Source organism: Etheostoma cragini, chromosome 11, assembly GCF_013103735.1.
Source record: "Etheostoma cragini isolate CJK2018 chromosome 11, CSU_Ecrag_1.0, whole genome shotgun sequence".
NCBI lineage: Eukaryota > Metazoa > Chordata > Actinopteri > Perciformes > Percidae > Etheostoma > Etheostoma cragini.
The window spans coordinates 2,488,501-2,507,931 of NC_048417.1; the positions used below are offsets into that span (position 1 = coordinate 2,488,501).

The 19,431-nt window shown below is 42.1% G+C and overlaps 2 long non-coding RNA genes across 2 annotated transcripts in view; one reads left to right on the forward strand and one right to left on the reverse strand.

The window, feature by feature from the left end:
• LOC117952348 overlaps nucleotides 1–4,041 on the reverse strand; it is a 27,521-nt gene extending 23,480 nt beyond the window's left edge. Inside the window, exons 1-2 of the long non-coding RNA XR_004658393.1 lie at nucleotides 3,952–4,041; nucleotides 82–92 (exon numbers count right to left, since the gene is read on the reverse strand). This is a non-coding gene — a long non-coding RNA (uncharacterized LOC117952348). The remainder of the gene's footprint in view (nucleotides 1–81; nucleotides 93–3,951) is intronic.
• The window catches only part of LOC117952347, an 11,485-nt gene extending 828 nt beyond the window's left edge, over nucleotides 1–10,657 (forward strand). The window contains exons 2-4 of the long non-coding RNA XR_004658392.1: nucleotides 6,693–6,697; nucleotides 9,997–10,006; nucleotides 10,646–10,657. This is a non-coding gene — a long non-coding RNA (uncharacterized LOC117952347). The remainder of the gene's footprint in view (nucleotides 1–6,692; nucleotides 6,698–9,996; nucleotides 10,007–10,645) is intronic.
• The last annotated feature ends 8,774 nt before the right edge of the window (nucleotides 10,658–19,431 follow it).

A 19,431-nucleotide genomic window follows, 5' to 3' on the forward strand; every position in this document is an offset into this window, starting at 1 on the left:
CAGAGGGTTCAGGTGAGTCGGCCATACAAAGGTTTGCTTCTTGAATCAGAATTCTCTGATCGTTAGGAAGTGAAAACTTACATTTTTGTAAACTACAAAGTATGTTTATTAATCTATTGAAGATACAGATTAAAGTGTAGTAGTGGATTAATAACTCCTAGTAATGTTATTCCCACTTGTTTTGAATTGGCGTTGAAAACTATTAAAAATTCTGACGATTGCTACAGTAAGGAAGTTGTTGATTTTGTCCTCAGGTTGGAAACTTTTAAATGTCTCGGGACTGACTAATGACAGCAGACAAGAGGTGTCCATCACTGGGCCTTTATTTGAATGATTGATGAAGAGATAAAACAAAGAGATAAAGTTAAAACTTTAAGTTGGTGGCTTACAAAACAACATGCCACAAGTTGCTTGTTGAAATCCCTCCCTTCCCCACGGAGACTGGGACCACCAGTAATCAGCAGCGCTGGTTGTTGGTTCTAATAAGCAGCGGTGGACGATGTATTCCCATCCTTTTAGTGAAAATAGAAAATAGAGAAGAAAGAAAATACATAATACTAGCTTATATTTTGGGGTGGCAGTAGCTCAGTCCATAGGGAGTTGGGTTAGGAACCGGAGGGTCACTGGTTCAAATCCCCGTATGGACCCAAAAAGTTGGGAGCGTGGATTGGTGGCTGGAGAGATGCCAGTTCACCTCCTGGGCACTGCCAGGTGCTCTTGAGCAAGGCACCGTACCCCCCCGACCGCTCAGGGCGCTGGTTCAGCTGGCAGCCCACTCACTCTGACATCTCTCCATGTATAGTGCATGTATAGGTCCTGAGCATGTGTGTGTATTTCAGGCCTGTGTGTGAGTACTAACAAAAAGTGTGTACACAGAGTGTAGTGCAGTAATTTCCCCATTGGGGACTAATAAACAAATTATCTTATCTTATCTTATCTTATACAAGTAAAAGTCCTGCATGGAACATGGAACTTAAAGCACCCATATTCTGCTATTTCACAGGTTCATGACTGTAGTCAGAGCTTCTACCAGAATCAGGTATCAGGTGTCAGTCTGCTGCTGAAGGAGCTGCTCAGGGACCCTGGTAAGTAACCATGGTTACAGGCTTCAGGGGGATGAGAGACGACTTAGTTCCAGCCGTACTTTGCGCGTTACGGTTGAATAGTAACAAATGGCTTTTCTAATAAATCCCCCGGTCTAACGGCCAGGATGGTTGGTGGTGCAATCTCATGACATCACTGCATGAGGTTGTAAAAGTTTGAAACTGTTGTAATAAAGTTTTATGGAAAGCAATGTTCTTCAGCAATGCCCTCACCAGCTTAATAAAAGGAAAAATGCAGACATTCGGCTGGAATGTGACACTTAAGCTTTCTCTGAGAGTAGTCATTCATTTTTATTTCCCTGATGTGACGAGGTTGCTTTTTTTTGTTCTCCCGGGCTTCAGCGCTCCAAACTTATAAAATGAAAGGACATAAAAAGTGTGAGAATGGTCAGCGATGGCGATGGTTTTAACCCTCGTGTTGTCGTCCCGTCAAAATTGAAAGTCAGCCCTTTTGTTGATGCTTTTTATCAACGTTTTTAACTTTTTCTTACATTTTTGTCCCTTTTTTAACACTTTTTTTTAAATTTTGGCCACTTATTTGACGTTTAATACTACATATTTTTGGAATTTATGGTCAATAAACCTCATTTATAGGAAATTATCCCTAATGTTTGAGTTAGAAAAGCAGAAAATAGGAATTATTTAGACTAAAATTAAAGGAATGGACGTTGATGGATAATCACAGACAGGAATATGTCAACTTTTACTCAATACTATTTCAAAAACACTTCAATTTGTTTTCTTCAAATGCTATAAAATTGAATAAGACGCCCCAAAATTAATGAAAGTAGAGATTTGTACTTGGTACGTATTTGTACTTAGTACAAATCTCTGTCACTTAGTAATCAGAATCAGTTTTATTGGCAATATCCAAATGAAAAGAATAAATTAACTCAAATCCCCACTTTGTATAGAAATGACTGCTCGGTATTGTACTTTGACCAATTATTCACAAACCAATTTGAATCAAAATGGCTGTAATTTAATGGTTTGATTCTGCAAACTCCTTTATTTTTATCATAGAAGTGCAAATGTAGTGTGCAAGATTCATGTAGGACTCATGGGACGCTCCAGGCTGCAGCCGGACACTCCTGGGATCTATAGGGGTGCGGAGGGTGCTGCAGCGCCCCCTAGCAAAAAGACAAACAACTACAACCATAATAAAAAAATAAAAAAAAAACGAACTAAAACATTTATTTTTAATAAATTGATTAGTAACATAAACATAATCCCTTTCGCTAGAAATTAAATGTAATACATTTTAAAATTTGGTAAGTAAGAGATAAACACATAATTTGATTAGAGTGAATCTGCCGAGGTGGCTGCGGGCCTCCGACGCTGATGAGTGAAGAGAGATGGGGGACTTTCGGCGGGTCAACGGTACTGGAGCTCGCTAGCATGGCACAACAGCGCATTTTGGATTTCTTTATAAATCAACTACAGGCTAAAAAGCCTAAAAGATGGGAGGCAGAAAACTAAGCAATTGTAACCGAAAGAAGTAGCAGCAGCACCTCACCCCCACGCTCCCAAAGCTACCTGCTAGCACCAGACGACGAGGGAGCTAATGTTGTTAGCCTAGCAGCAGTACCACACCTCCACACTCCCAGAGCAACCTGCTAGCACCTGACGTCCAGGCAGCTAATGTTGTTAGCCTAGCAACAGCACCACACCTCCACACTCTCAGAGCGACCTGCTAGCACCTGACGTCCAGGCAGCTAATGTTGTTAGCCTAGCAGCAGCACCACACCTCCACACTCTCAGAGCTACCTGCTAGCACCTGACGTCCAGGCAGCTAATGTTGTTAGCCTAGCAGCAGCACCACACCTCCACACTCTCAGAGCGACCTGCTAGCACCAGACGTCCAGGCAGCTAATGTTGTTAGCCTAGCAACAGCTCCACACTCTCAGAGCGACCTGCTAGCACCAGACGTCCACGCAGCTAATGTTGTTAGCCTAGCAACAGCACCACACCTCCACACTCCCAGAGCAACCTGCTAGCACCTGACGTCCAGGCAGCTAATGTTGTTAGCCTAGCAACAGCTCCACACTCTCAGAGCAACCTGCTAGCACCTGACGTCCAGGCAGCTAATTTTGTTAGCCTAGCAGCAGCACCACACCTCCACACTCTCAGAGCGACCTGCTAGCACCAGACGACCACGCAGCTAATGTTGTTAGCCTAGCAGCAGCACCACACCTCCACACTCCCAGAGCGACCTGCTAGCACCAGACGACCACGCAGCTAATGTTGTTAGCCTGGCTAGCAGCACCAGGGCGGCCACGGAGGGAACCCTAACAACAGCAACTCAGCGCATCAGCCTCGTGGTCACACTTTTCCTGGTGGACGTTTTGGAGAGGAGGATTTTTTTTGTTTTTTGTTATGACTGCAACACAAGGTAAGAATGCTGGTTTATTATTATGCTGCTGCTGTGCAGTAAATTGGCATCAAGTCTTTGGTAGCAGTTCAACTGAAGGTCTATACAGTACAACCTACATGTGTTCCAGTTTTATTATCGAAGCCTTAGTAATGTTTTGACACCACAAAGGGCCTTTGTTTTAAAAAAGAGATATTTTTTCTTCATCTTGACAGCATGGTTAAGAAAGAAATTTATATTTTGGTTGAATAGCAATAACGGTCTATTATTTTCTGGTGTTTCCGGGTCAGTGGCCTATGGCAGGCTAATGACTGTCTTTGATAGGCTATTTATAATGAATTGAATCTCTATACAGCTCAATAAATTGTGATGGATGCAGTTAGGTGTGTGGTGGCTTTGGTTGAAAACTTCACTCTGGACATTTGTCAGCATCCCAAATTCCATTAAACAGCCTCATTCTCGTCCGTGTGCGACAACGTTCCCAGGGACAGCATGAGCCTCATCTGGCTCATTTTCTGTAGTTTTTGTAACGTAAGCGTCTGCTGCCGTGTCCCCCGAAGCTGCTGTTGTAGCTTTTGATTTGATTCATTTAATTGTGTCAAGAATGCCATACACATGAAAAGACATCAAATACAATCGAGGATAAAAGCACAGTAAAGTCCAGGACTCATTTCCATTGAAGTCCTGAGCTTCAGGGGCAGGCTTACGAAACTAATGAGAGTATAGTTTGAGTCGGCTTTCCTTTCATTTCTCCTTTAGTGATTCACATTGGTTGACTTCATGTTTGAACAGAGAATGGGCGCAAAGCAGCTGTGTTGTTGTTGTTCTTATGTGACTCAGACGGGGTAAATGTGTTGATAATATGGAAATTCTTGACCTTTCCTAGTGGGTATATGGCGTATACCTGCCTATACCACATGTACTACGCCATTGGGCCTCATCCTGTCTGCAACTATTCTGGGATGCACAAAGTAAACTCAATCAAAACTCAAGATGCGATGATCAAGAGGCAGGGCAATGTTTTTCTGCTTTGGGTAAACACATTCCTGATTTAAGCCTGTCAAAATCAAGCTAATAAGCAGGCGGCTTGTTGAGCTTAAAAATAGAATCAGTGATCTTAAAGGATTTAAGATTCAAGCATGTTGTCAGGGCATCTTCAAAACATCTCCAGACACTGCATGATGCATCATGTCCAGGGTTCTCTCATCGTTGTCTGCACTCTGAAACAGGCAGAGTGAAAGGTGTGGGAGAAAGAAATGTTATAAATTACACTTAGATAAGCAGCAGTGGCGTACCCGCGAAACCCAGAGTTCTTGTGAGAGAACAATTTGAATTTGCCCATTGAGTTACTCTGGCATCGAGTAATGCTGCTCATTAACTATGCCCTTGTAGCCGAGCTGCACCAATCACATCGGTGTATCTGATATAGGCGGGGCTAGAGGCCGAGCTGCACCATCACATTGGTGTATCTGATATAGATGGGGGCAGAGCTGAGCTGCACCAATCACATCGGTGTATCTGATATAGATGGGGGCAGAGCTGAGCTGCACCAATCACATCGGTGTATCTGATATAGGCGGGGCTAGAGGCCGAGCTGCACCAATCACATCAGTGTATCTGATATAGGCGGACCATAGCTGAGCTAAACAGATGTCGACAGTTTGACGACAGTCACCCCCGCTGGTTTTATTACTGTGATATGAGCCAGATAATGTAACACAGGTCCACAGCCTATCAAGTAAACCAAACCTCTTTATTATCATAACATTTTTTTTAACTGCACCCCCCTCTTGTCTTTCTGTTGCTTTGTTGTCAAGTCTGACCGATGAAAATATGAAATACATATTCAAAACAAAATTGTGTAGCTCAGTCTGTCGAAAGTTGGGTATAGGAGGGTTGCTTGTTCAAGTCCCTGTGCGGATTGTGGAGATGCCAAGGTGCTTACCCCCCCCCCCCCTCCATTTGTGCATGTAAAGGACACGAACATGTGTATTTCAAACCTGTGTGTAATGTATGTACCTTGTAATTGGGGATCAATGAAGTGTATAAATTATAAAAATGAATTGTATAAAATTGATAACTACTATTCAGCAACAACCACACACCTTAGGACCCCAGCTAATGTTAGCAGTGATGATGTAGTGATGCAATAATGCAGTTAAACAAAGAAAACTAAACAATTAGACAACGATGTAGGCCTAGTGACTGCTACAGGACTAACGACAACCGTACTTAGTATGCAAATATGAAAAAAGGTGTAGTATGATACAATATTAACACAATACTTGTGTCTCGATACAATATTATGATTTTAAACACATCGCGATATATTGCAATTCTTTAACTTTCTTTTTAACTTAAAATGAAGAAACATTTGTTTAATCTATAATGAGACATTCCTCTGAGTATTCAGCTCACTTAAATTTTATTGCTGAAAAAAAGACGGGATTGTTAAGCCGACGAACTGACCAACACGTCATGAAAACCTGCCGTACATGTTGCACGCCCCTGACTCACTGTATAGCAGCAGTCCCCAACAGGAGGCACTGCTGGGCCACTAACGGGGTTTTGAACAATGCAACTTGTACAAAGGCTCTCCTTAGCAACCGGGGCATTTAAAAGTCAATTACTGCAATTTAGCCATTGAATTTTATTATTCTAAGAAAACAAAGTTAAAATCTTATGTCATCAGAAACCAAGAAGACCATGCTCGGACTCGCTAACAGCGTCTCTTCTGACTCCATGCGGGTTTTAAATTATGAATACCAACTTTTGCCAACTTAAATATATATATATATATATATATATATATATATCTATTTCTATAAATATCTATATCTTTCTATATATATATATATATATATATATATATATATATATATATATAGATCTATCTATCTATCTATCTATCTATCTATCTATCTATCTATCTATCTATCTATAATCTATCCATCATTCATCTATCTATCATTCATCTATCTATCGATCTATCTATCTATCTATCTATCTATATCTATATATATATATATATATAATGTATGTGCAGACTGAACGGTCTGTGTCTGCAGTTACTTGACTGTATTTTTGCAGTTTACTGCATGGAAGTTGTATCTTGTAGTAGTCTGTGTGCTGTGTGTGAGTGAGTGTAATAATGTGTCTGGCCACTTGATGCCAGTGTTTCCTTTTTCAAGAGGCAGTGTGTCAAAGATCCAACTTAGTTTGTGTTTGACCTCTAGAAGATTAAAGATGCAGTGCTTACCGTGTCTATCTCATCTATGATGAGGTCTCTGTCAGTAAATGTAATGGTTCTCTGGTACTCAGCTTAGATGCTGGATCTGTTACTCTCAATTTTTTTTTTAGGGTGTTAGTTATTTTGATGTATTTGGGTTTGGATTTAGACAGGTGCATGCATCACATTCTGTTATAAGGAAGCAGTGTATTTGTGCAAGAGATTTTAAAAAGGCCAGCTACTGCAAATGGCCCCACATATTTCCCCTTTCACCCCAAGTCTTTCATCTTTCACAGAAATGTCCGTATGAAATGGTCAACCGTGCCATTTCTCTAAAGTTCATGCACTTGAAAAAGCTTTAGTTCATGGGAAAATGTAACAACGTCACTGGAAGTCCTGCATGCTTCCTGAGTACAGGATTAAAATCATCTCCCTTACAGTATGGAATAGAGTTGTCTCTGGAAATGTTCATTTGTTCTCCCCGGGGGGTCCAGATGACAAGATGGTCTGTTTGGGGGCAGAAAAGATGACCGGCGATTATCCTTTTAATCTGGGTTTGCTTTAGTGTTCTGTTCTGCCCAATAGATTCTCTTCTACTCTGCCTCTATGATTTGAACACCTTTTTCATATTGAGACTTCTGATCTTGGCTTTTTGGACGGACAACTGCTGCATGCTTGCTGACCAATTACCCCCAAGCCCATCTGGTCTGATACTGCTTTATGGACCAATTACTGTAGGCTGCTCTCTTACCTAGCTTAGCTTTAGTTTGGTGGGTTTTTTTTAATACTGGAATCCAACCTTACCTGTGCATGGACATGTTGCATTTCAACTCAATTCAATTCAATTTTATTTATAGTATCAATTCATAACAAGAGTTATCTCAAGACACAGAGGAGGTCTAGACCACACTCTATATTTTACAATGACCCAACAGTTCTAGTAGTCTCCTCCAGAGCAAGCAATAGTGCGACAGTGGTGAGGAAAAACTTCCTTTTAGGAAGAAACCTCGGACAGACCCACACCCAGACCTAGACCCAGATCCAATACCCAAACCCAGACCCAGACCCAGACCCAAACCCAAACCCAGACCCAGGCCCGGGCCCAGGCTCTTGGTAGGCGGTGTCTGATGGTGCCGGTTGGGGGTGTGATGAACAATGGTACACAATAACATAGTCACAATAAAGATAATGGAATTATGACTAGAAATAGTAGTTGTAGTAGTTCATGGCACTGCAGGGCGAAGCTGGGCTTGGCAGGGCATACAGGGCGTAGCAGACAGACGTGAATGCACACAGATGGAAGGAGAGAGGAGCTCAGTGTGTCAAAGAAGTCCCGCGGCAGTCTAAAACTATAACAGCATAAAGAGCTGGTTTTAGGCAAACCTGAACCAGCTCAGCTGCCTTCAAGTGCAGTCGGGTGGCTGAGCCCCCGTGCCCTGCAGACTCAAATGACAGTTCTCCTGAGTTCCTGTTGCTATAATAATGGATTTAATGGCTGTAATTCATCATTTATATTTTCTTATAATACATCTGAGAGCTGTATGCTGAAAGACAGTAACGTAGATGTAATGCTATTAATGCTCTGTACCCAAACGGCTGGCTATCGGCTATTAGCTCACATCAGCGGTAGCTAGTTGCACGACATGATGATCTCCTTGGTTGTCTGAATACACCCCTCGTTTAGTTTGATAAGCATTTAAACTGACAAGGAACAATAAAAGCACCACATTTAAAGTTAAGTTCTCCACAAAAACTTGTTTCTACAATGCAAACGTACTGTCACTAGTGTGCATGTCCAGTTTGATGTCATTGGCTAGTCGATTTTTATTTTAACCTCCATGACTGCATCATGGGCCTCTAAGCATTTCTTATTGAAACGAATGGGGCTTGGCACCGGACGCTGTATCCAGTTCTCTTAAAACATTGTGATTGTCAAACATAGAAACATGTCCCCGTTTGGAGTGTCAGGCCTCCTGCCTGCGAGTGGATACACAGAAAAATCAGTTTACAGTATGCCAGATGGAGTGCAAACCTTCAAAGCAGAAAAGAAATGTATATACAGTACTGTATTCATCCTACTCAGATATAATAAGCATATTTAAAAAACATATGCTAAAATGCATCCCTTTATCTGGCTTGATTAATGACATCTAAGTCACTAGTGTTTCCTTTCGCCATGAAAATGATGACTGAGCCCACAAACAGACGATAAAAACATACAAGAGAAATGTTCCACTTTTTAAGTGCATCTTTGTGTACTGGATGTTTGTTGACAGTACAACTCACTGGTGTATGCAAGGAACTAATAAATGTGTGATACCAATACAGTATTTATCCTGTGCGTTCACGTGCATGGACAAATTGTGTACGTCTGTGTGTGGGTATGTGTTTTCTAGAGTCATGAGTGACTGTCCATCCTGTGACCAGTACGTGTGACTCACTCCTATTCCAAATGTTTCCATCTTGGCGCCTCAAAGGCAAAACCATCAGAGCGGCGTCACCATCTGGACAGTAAAAGGCCATCCTGGCCCGGCTTCCTCATGTCTGACTCAAAGACTTTAGCTAAAAATACAACCTTTCAGGATGTTATTGCAAAAGCACCAATACATGACTGGACTGCAGTTTTCTGCTTCTCACTCTTGATGTTTCTGCCTTCTTTCCATTAAATAACGAAATTGCTCACACACACACACACACACACACACACACCCATCACACAGTAGTAATAATGTTGTCATGGTGGCTGATGGGCGTGCAATTGCTTTGATTAAAGACTCATCCTGGGGAATGAATCTTGACGTCAGGCTTTTCCCTTCACCTCCTGCTCTTTGTGTGTCGCCTTCGCTACGGGAAACGGCAACCTTCAAGCTAGCAAGCTACACGCTAGAAATGGCAATGTTTGAAGGAAATTTGGATTGTTCAACAAGGCAGGCCTGCTTGGTTCTTTTGCTGAATGCTTGTAAAGATTTACAATGAATATGTTACACTCACATGCACTCTCTACCTGGGACGTTTTGGGGCCGGTTGGTGGGATTGGGGCGATACACTGGTAAGAGCAAAGGAGATTTAATCACATATCCAGCAAATTTAAATAGCTCATATTACTTTATTGTTTCAACTTCATTTAATATTTCATCTGGCGTTTTCTTTAGCGGGCTGCAAGACAAGTTTCTTCCCTAGACCATATTGCAGGGTCACTGTTTCTGCGTCTGGAACTTGGTGAGAATTATTGGACGACGGGCTTCTCCTTGGCTCAGGCTAGCTGCAGTACAGACCTGGCCAAGTGTGCCAAGATGCCAAGATGTCCACTGGTCCGAGACTTGGTACAGTCATTGATTGCAAATAGGATGGCTTTATCTGAGTACTGTGAATACTGTGTAATTACTGTGTTACGGGGTAAAGCAGTGGAATGAGTATGGTTGGGGTGAATTAAGCACCTCCTGTCTCTGGTTACTGGGGACACGTCAAGCACGTGCCAGTAAAAAAATAGCTCACGAGAGATGGGGCAAAGGTCGGCCTTTATAATACCTCACAGTATTGGGCTGGGAGAGACAGACTGGCCCTCTTATCCTTATGAGGACAGAAGTGGACAGGGGGAAGACAGCCACCTCCAAGAGAACAGACACACCTGTTACATGGCTGTTTCATTTACACATGCTATTTCTCAACAGGTGGACTCAAAAAAGTCTTTTAGGAGAGGCTTTTAGGAAAAACAATGTGGACTGGTTGGATGCTCTCTCATGTTCAAACTACTACAATAGAACCCCCTTGCAGTAATGATTTTCAGCATATCAGACTTTGCAGTGGCATTGTGCTGCTCGTTATTAATTTGTGTATTCACCAGCTCCTTCTAGGAGGTAGGTATTGCCAATGATTTAGCCGAATCGATTAGATTCTGATTCAATCCAGATTTGATTACATTTCTCATATCAATTAGGTTAGGGAAAATTCAGTTACAATAGCAATTTTGCTTGGATATAAGAGCGATTTTCAGATAACTTATCCTGTAAATTGTACAAGCACCAAAAAAGGGGGTCGATTTACCACATTCATGGTGAAAAGGCTTTTATTAAAAGATTGATTTCAGGATTTCTTTCAGATCACTCAAACAAAGGTCTATTTTAATTGAAGAATCAATTATTGTAAGCCAGCCTTATATCCTACCATCTCCTATTGTTAAGACATTTTCATGGTGGACTAACTCACAGGTGACGGGAGCCAGCTTTTTCAGACCTGTTTTCCTGGACTGCCTTTGTTAACTTTAGTGAAGCCAGGAATCCCAGAGAGAGCCTTAAGACGTGGAACTCCTTAGAAAAGGACCCTGGGGCACAAATCACAAGTCCAATACTTGTATATGGCTTGTTTAATCCAACATAGAGTGGGAAAATGTGCACCAGAACTTTTACACAGCTGCAATGTGGTAAACCTTACCCATCTAGTAAAATGGGACCCCTGAAGACGAGATGGTATCTCTGAAGGGGTATTGCTATGGTTTGTAAGAAAAAGACCATTTCATGCAAGTCAGGAAACAGATTGTTTGTATTTAAGGGCGAGATGGGTTTTATGGCACCACGAATGGCTCCAGTGAAGAAAGACAGCAGGCAGAGATGGATGCGACACTATAACATGAGCCAACATTCATCCCAAGCTGCTGTGTATGCTGTATTATATGCTGTGCTCTTTTACAGAGTGCAACGGTTTTCTACAACCTTTGTGCGTGCCAACATACTTAGACAGTGTTGAAAATTACGTTGTTTTTTTTGGACAGTCTGTGCAATGTGTCACTTTGAACCCCGTCATGCTTTGTGAACAAATTCCCTTAAAGCTTCTCAGTCACCCATCACCAATCCAGGAGCCCCAATCCCTATCCCAGCCAGCCCCCCGACACCCCCCCCCCCCACAAGCCAATCAACACATCCCAAAGCCCCGTAACAGATGGCCGCAAGGGTCAGCAGGGGTTAGCCTGGGCATGGAGGGGGTTGGCTAAGGTTAGACCGGGGCACAGGATTGTTGTGACATGGCCTGTCTGCCTGTCAGTATGCAGGTGGATGAGTAGCATGTGGCTATGTGGCCTCCAATCCCCTCCTCCCACCGTGTACACTCCCAAAGTTCGGGCTTTGATTGCAGGTCAAGAAGCCGGGGTGGAGTGATTCACCCTAGACCAGCCCCCAACAATCTGTGTGTTTGGCTTACTTAGCACCCCCTCGCACCTGCTCTGGAAAAGTGCAGTGTTAAACAGGGGAGGGGGTGAATGGCCAAAGCAAACACAGGGCACATGGAACGGCTAAACCTGGCCAGTGTTGAACCATGATTAATCTGTGCTTATTAACCCCCTAGACCTTTGACCTTTTTGGTTCATTCACGGTATGTTTTAACTTCTTTATTTGATTACTTTGCAGAATTTGTTTTTATTAAGCCACTTGTGCTGACGGACAAAGTTGTCTTTGAGTCGAGGATGACAAAGGTTGAAATGTTCCCACACAGCTTCGGCATCCATGTAACTGCAGGTTTTCAGCAATACTTCAGTCGATCTAAGTGTGTGTTCGTCCACCCCTTTGGTCCAGAAAGATCTTGACAACTACAGGTTGGATTGCCATGAGATTTGGTACAGGCGGTCATGGTCCCCAACAGGAAGCCCACTGACTTTGTTGATTCCCTGACTTTTCCTGCACCACCAGCAGGTTAAAATTTTCGGTTCGGTGACAGAATCCTATTTGATCATCGCTGCCTAGGTTTGACAGTTTGATCGCAGTGTTAGAGACTCCTCGGCTCTGATTGGTTGTTTGTCTTTGGGCGCTGTGGAACTTGTCATAGTGACAATTTAAGCAAATATAAGTTTGTTATTTTCTTAAAATTAAAGTTAGCTACTAGGGTCCCCAGTTGGTAGAGAAGGTGCCCATATACAGAGATTTATTCCTCGATACAGTGGCCCGGGTTCGACTCCGACTTGCAGCCCTTTGATGCATGTTGTTCCCCCCCTCTCTCTCCCCTTTCTTATCTTCAGCTGTCCTGGCAAATAAAGTCCTAAAATGCCCAAAAAAGTATCTTTAAAAAAATTAAATAAGTTACCTACTACCTACCTCTTGACCTTTCCTCTGGTGCTCACCTGCAGGCCAAAGCTGACACTTATCCTGTTAAATATCTCAACATCTACTATATAGATTGGCATTGGCATCCATTTTCCCAGGTTATAAATCCTCTCTGACTTTTCCTTAAGCGCCACCATGAGATTACCATTTGTGCTTTTGAATGAAATGTCTCATTAGCTATTGGACCATTGAATTTGGTACATGCATTCCTGTCCCTTATGACAAACTAGCTGCAAAACTGAGATTTATATCTAGTTATATCTCAGCTTTACTTGTGCTTGTGTTTGGGGATAATAATTAGCATGCAGCAGCACTTAAAGGTGATGAACATGGTATAAAACCAACTTAGCATCAGCATGTTAGCATTATACTCGTGAGCTTGTAAGCATGCAAACAAAAACTTTTAATTTAAAGCACCGCTGTGCCCAAACTACCTCCTCTGAGCCGCTAGCATGGCTCTGGACTCTGGAGTCTTGTTTAAGTAAAAGTATTTAGCTCAAGACAAAGTAACATTGTCAGTGGGAAAGAAATAAGACAAAATGTGAACTATGCAGGCTTATGGGAGAGTCTTTTTTTAAAGGGAATGCAAAGAAATTGTTGCTGAGTGCAGGTCAAAAGTAAAACATTACTAGCCAAGGATTTTTTGTGACATCAGCATAGGTTACACTATCTCAGATGTCCCGTTTGGACAGGGCAACAGTGGCCTATTTCACCCTCATTGTGACAACTCAGCCGTGGTGGCTGGTCATATTGGGTATCCTCGTAACAGAAGTTTGAGATGGGAAGGGAGAAGGCCTGTATTAAATCACAGAAAGGGGAACACAAAGGTAGCAGGTAGGATTAGGCCAACAAACAATAAAACAGTTATCCTCTCATAATGGCTCGTGAACTTCTAATAAAAGCATTTGTGTTCATAGTATTTTAGCAGAGCTGCTCAGTCTCCAACAGTTGAAGGTGTCAGGTGTAGCAACTGGATAGTTTCCAGGTGTGGATGTATAACTTATTAATCAACCTATGCTAGAAAGATAATGCTTAAATTGCAGTGAATTCTCTTGGCCATCTTATTAGTTCTAATCCATAATAAACCTTCTATTTCATTCTCTGTAAAGGCTTGCATCAGTCATTTCTGTACCACACAGTTTTATCCTTCCACTGGAAGCTATTTTGTAGGTTTGGTTCAAAGAAAGCAGTCTGAACTGTCAAATAAATGACTTTACAGATGAGGGCAGTTTTTTTACAAGTTGTCACATACTGTATATGTTGTATCTGTACACATTACAGCAGTCAAAATTCACAGACACATGCTCAGTATGTGATCAGTAGTTTCCAAAAGGTCTGTCCAAGCTCGTAACTGTGGCGTTTCTCATAAAACAAGATTAGAACTTTGATGCGCCAGTGCCAAAACACCCTACCCTCTCTCTAGGCAGCTTTGGCAAGCAACGATCCAAATTCCTCGATTGCAGTCAGAGGTGAGGAGAAGACAAAAAGATGAGAGAATAAAGAGCAAGATATGGGCAGATTATTTTAAAAGCAGAAAATCAAACACTGAACCGCTCATCTTGCCTACAAAGCGTCTAGACTCCGATCGCCTCCCGGGCCAGAACCTGAGTATGAACTCGTGTCCAACCCTACCTGCCTTGGCATCCTCTCTCGTCCTCCATCATGCCTTAAAACCCACCGCTCCTTCACCGTAAATCCCAGTATGCCCATCACAGTTCTTATACTCTATAACTATAATTCTTTCCAGTGTCGGGCCATGCCACGAACAAGGCAGGCTGCTGATGCTGTGCAAGAACGTTATGACTCGACAGGAAAGAAGGTGGTGTCTGGGTCGTTAGCTTAGAAAAGATTGAATACAACACACACATGGTTCTGCATTAGGGCTGTATTCAGCTATTTGAACTACTCTTCACACAAGCGATTGGTCCATGGGGAAAACACCTGCACGTTTTCTCTATATTAACCAAAATGTCCACAGTGTGGATGCTCTCTAGATGTTAGTGTTGTGTGTCCATCAAAGTGTTCTTCCAGAGGCTTTGCAACCGGAGCGCCGCATTTTCATACGCTGCTTCAAACACCAGCAGCGTGACAAGGCGCTGAGGGGCTATTCTGTGTTGACAGGTAGAAATGATTTGATGGACAGACGGACCGTATGAAAGTAACAGCAATTGTCCGACAATTGAGAATTTTAATGAACAAGAACTGGAGACGCCAGCCCTCATATGTATGCAGCAGCCTATACTAGACACAGATAATGATGTTTCATATAGTTATTAATGTCCGGGACGTCCTGAGACCCTGATGCCACAGAGGAAGGGCAGCACAACGAGCCTTCTGGGACTCCATAGCTCACTGGACCACCGTCGCCTCCCTGAGGATAGACGGCTAAAATAAACAGGCAATCCAGCAAGAAATGAAAACAATGAAAACCGACTGACACAACATCAGTTAGTGTGTGTGTGTGTGCTTGTGTGCGTGCCTGTGTGCGTGTTTGTACGTCACTGATATCTCTGGGAAAGTGTTCTCTTGCTGAAGCCGGATCTTCGCTGGCAGATGCATTTGCCTGGTGGGACTGTTTGTGTGTGTGTGTGTGTGTGTGTGTGTGGAAGGGGTGGGCTGTAATCGTGGCAACTGTAAACAGTCCCCGGTATTGAGTTCTTCCTTCTTCCCTCTTTCGCAGTCTACTTCCCGTGTTTGTTACGTGCCAGTGCATGTGTCTGACTATGTCTGTCACCGCCTGCGAGTAGCGTCCAGAACTCTTCTCTTAACAACATTGCATGCAGAGGGGGCGCCTATGACGTGAGCTGTGACTACAGTCTGGTTATATCAGCCTAGATCACATCTGGATGAGAGACAGTTAAAAAGACAACTCATTCTCCAAACATTGAGCTAAACTACAGCCAACAACTAAGTAAGAAGTTCTCTAATAAAAAGAGGCAGTGTAAAGCAAAAGCCGCCCAACTACTGGGCTCAAAGTGTGGAGTATCATCTGAGTCTCTGCAAAGTTGATTGTTGCATAAATTCATGCGTTGACATCTCATACAAAAAACACACGGATATTGAGAAGAAGTTTCATTCAAAAAGATTGTGTGTTACATAACGGAAAATAATCCAATACTTGTTGTAATATAAGGACCAGTGGCTGTTTGCAACACCTGTTCTTATAACAATTCCTATCATAAGCCAGATGAGGAAGGAGTCTGCCACTCACAGTGGACGCTGGCGTCATTGTCACGTTTGCACTTGTGCTGTGAAAGAGGAGATGCTGACATGAACCCAAACCACTCGCTGGCTCGGCTTCTGGCTCCCACTGCAGGAAAACAGCAACGGATCCTCTCGACCGTTTCATTAAGTTTACAAGCTCGATGGCTTTCTGTCTCTTCTTTTTTTCAACAACCTCAGCATGGAGTATTGAATGACCCGGGAAGTTGTGGAAGCTTTGCAGCTACAGTACATACAGTACCGTACCGCTGTGTGTACCAGAACGGTCAAGTTTGAAGTTAACATTGCGGCCAATAGTAGCTGATGTTTTTTCCCAAATTATGTTGGTTCAAACTAACAGCCACACACATAACAAAAATATATAATAAAGACTGAGATAAGTCTGTACAGTGTCTTCAACTGTAGCTGGTTATAGAAAAAACGTTACTACACCAGACCACAAGCGGCCACACCGTTTGACAAAAAGTTTTTTTTTAATAACTTTTCATCGATAAGGTCTTTAAATGACTCAGACTGAATTTGAAGTTGATCTGATGAAATCTTTAGGACGAGTTTGGTAAAGTATAGCACCGTGACTTTTAGGCCTACTTCCTGTTGCCACTAGTGGGCGCTGTGACTTTGAGCCGATATTGACGTGTACATGTCGTCAGGGTTGGACTCTGATGAATCGTGGAAAGCACGGGGCAGCAAAGAAATTTGCACATGGACAGGAAATGTGGACAGAGACCTGGAATAAGGAGGGAGACACTGATTGGGTAACAAGACAACGAGGACTGGCAACACAACGACAGGCTGACGAGGCTAGACAGGTGTACTAGGGAAAGCCATGCTGGGCAGGGCTAGTGAAGGCAACTTAAGATGTCACACTGACAGTCTGGGCCTCAGTATTTTAACAACAACACATCGGAAGGCCTCGGGGACCATGACGATATGTAAATCACTAGTTCAGGGTGCCAAAGACCAACCCTGTCAATAAGCCATCCTTTTTCCATCATAAATATGGAACAAGTGACAGGAAGAGTGGATCATTTTTTAGCCTTGATAATTTCACAAAAGACAGCAATGCATCCAAGCCCGTTTTAACGGATCTGACCCAGGGCATTGAGGACAACCAGTAGACTGCACAGTGTCAGTTTCTATAATCTATAAGCTATGATCATAAGTAAATTCCACATATTGATTCTGCTAGGAGAGACTGCTAGAAAGTAAACACGGCTGGAAACAACGTACGATTCAAATTCTTTCAAAAGAATCATCGTCACAGATGTTTTTTCTGGGAGGAAAGGCATTTAACACATTAGTTAGGCCCCAAGAAAACCCCAAATAAGTGCATTTCCATGCTTAGTTTTCATAACCATTAATACAGTCCATCCCATAAAGGAATTTTAAGGCTGATACCGATACAAATATTTGGTTATTTAAAAATCCGATATATCGGCCAATATATATATATATACATATTAAAAAATTAACAATCCAGAAACCTGTAACAAACAGATTTTCCTAGCATTAGTTATTTGTAGTTATTTAAGAGTTCTCACTAAATAATATGATAACAATCATTTGTTTTATTGTCACAGAGCAGAGCAACATCAAAATATATTAAAGTTCTCATAAATAAAATGCGGGGAAAGGGGAGGTAACCTTGCCCCTTATGACCTCATAAAAGGCGCCACTACAACAAAGTTACATTGTACAGTTTTCTACTGATAAGTTTTTTCTAACTAACCCAAAAATCTCAAAGTATGTTTTCGCGATATTTCACAGCCTTTCGAAAGTGTTTATCGGGTCAGTTGATATTGCGATGATGATAAAAATAGATATTGTGCAGCCCTAGTATGATGATCCATTAACGGTGTATCAGCGTTAATGAAAGGATACAGACACTCTTGGGCGTCTTTGGCGGTTATGGTACCCCCTGAATGCCTGGAGGTGCTGCTGTTAATTCACTTTTTCTTTAGTCAGGTCTGGTAATGTGTCGAAGGTTGATCTAAATTTGGTTTGAAAGTTGACTAATTTTTGTTAGATTTGTTAGATTTTGTTAGTTTTGTTGAGATGAAAGTAAATATAACGAAAGTTTTATAAAAAGAAAAAATCCACAGGATAACTTTTTTTTTAAGTCAAATTGTTGACAGAGGTTATTTTCTACATAGAAAAATGGCTGGGCAATGAATATAGACAACCTATTGCTGGGCAAAAAATCAAATATCACAATACTTTTGACAAAATACCTCGACATCAATAACTATTTACACAATGAGTTTTGATTATTAATCATCAGTAATGTGGCTACAATGACTAAGTGGTTAAAGGCAAACAATAAAAAGCTAGTTAGTGTGGTAAATTGAAAAAATTTACATCATTTTACTGTAATGCAGCCTGTAAAACCTGGAGAAGACAACACTTGTGTCGATATTAGGATATCCTGAAGAATAAGTGGAAAGGGAGGGGTGTAGCTGGTTAAAGTCCAGTTGGGGGTAGCGGGGGGGGGGAGCCCCTGTTGTCCCTGTTGTCCACACAAAGGTGACATTAGAAAGCTTCATCTGCTCCCTGGCCTTGACCCCTGCGTCCAATCACTCTCAGCTGTGTGTTTGTGAGTGCGTTGATGTGTACATGTGTGTGTGACGCAGGCGCTGCTACACTGCCCCGAGGGGTTTAAGGGTGCTGCTGCTGGGGAGCAGGAGAGGTGACGACCTCTGACCTTTACTCCATTCCTCTCCATTCCTGTGCTCCGCCACAGCTGCAACATCTAGCAGGTGTGGCGACTCATTTTCAGCTCAGCGCTGCAAATCTGAACGCTGCTGAGGCGTTCTCAGTGTCGGGGGGGGGGGGGGGGGGGGGGGGATTTTATGCTCTTGTTTGGTCCAAAACACTTAAGGATGATAATAGGATTACTACAAATGTTATGATGTCTGCAGATTATTGCCGCAAAGATTAATTGATTAATAGATTAGGCCAGTTGTCAACTTTTAAATGAATCACCAACTATTTTAATAATTGATTATTGGGTTTGAGTCTTTTTAGCTTTTTCAAGAAATCTTTAAATCCAGCTTGTTAAATGTGAATATTTTCTAGTTTCTGCTCTCCTCTGGGACAGTAAACTGAATATCTTTGAGTTGTTGACAAAACGAGACAGTTGTGGACGTTGTCTTGGGCTTTGGGGAAACCCTGATTAACATTATTTCACCATCTTCTGACATTTTATAGACTAAACAACTAATCGATTTATTGAGACTACAATCAACAGATTAATCCACAATGAAAAGAAGTTACTTGCAGCCCTACAGCAGCATACTCTTGTCTTGTGGGATTTTATATTAAATCATTTTTATGCTCTTAATCACTGATCAGGCAATTGGTGTATAATCATTTAAAAGAACCTTTTTTAGCCAAATAAACCGTTACATATATAAGATA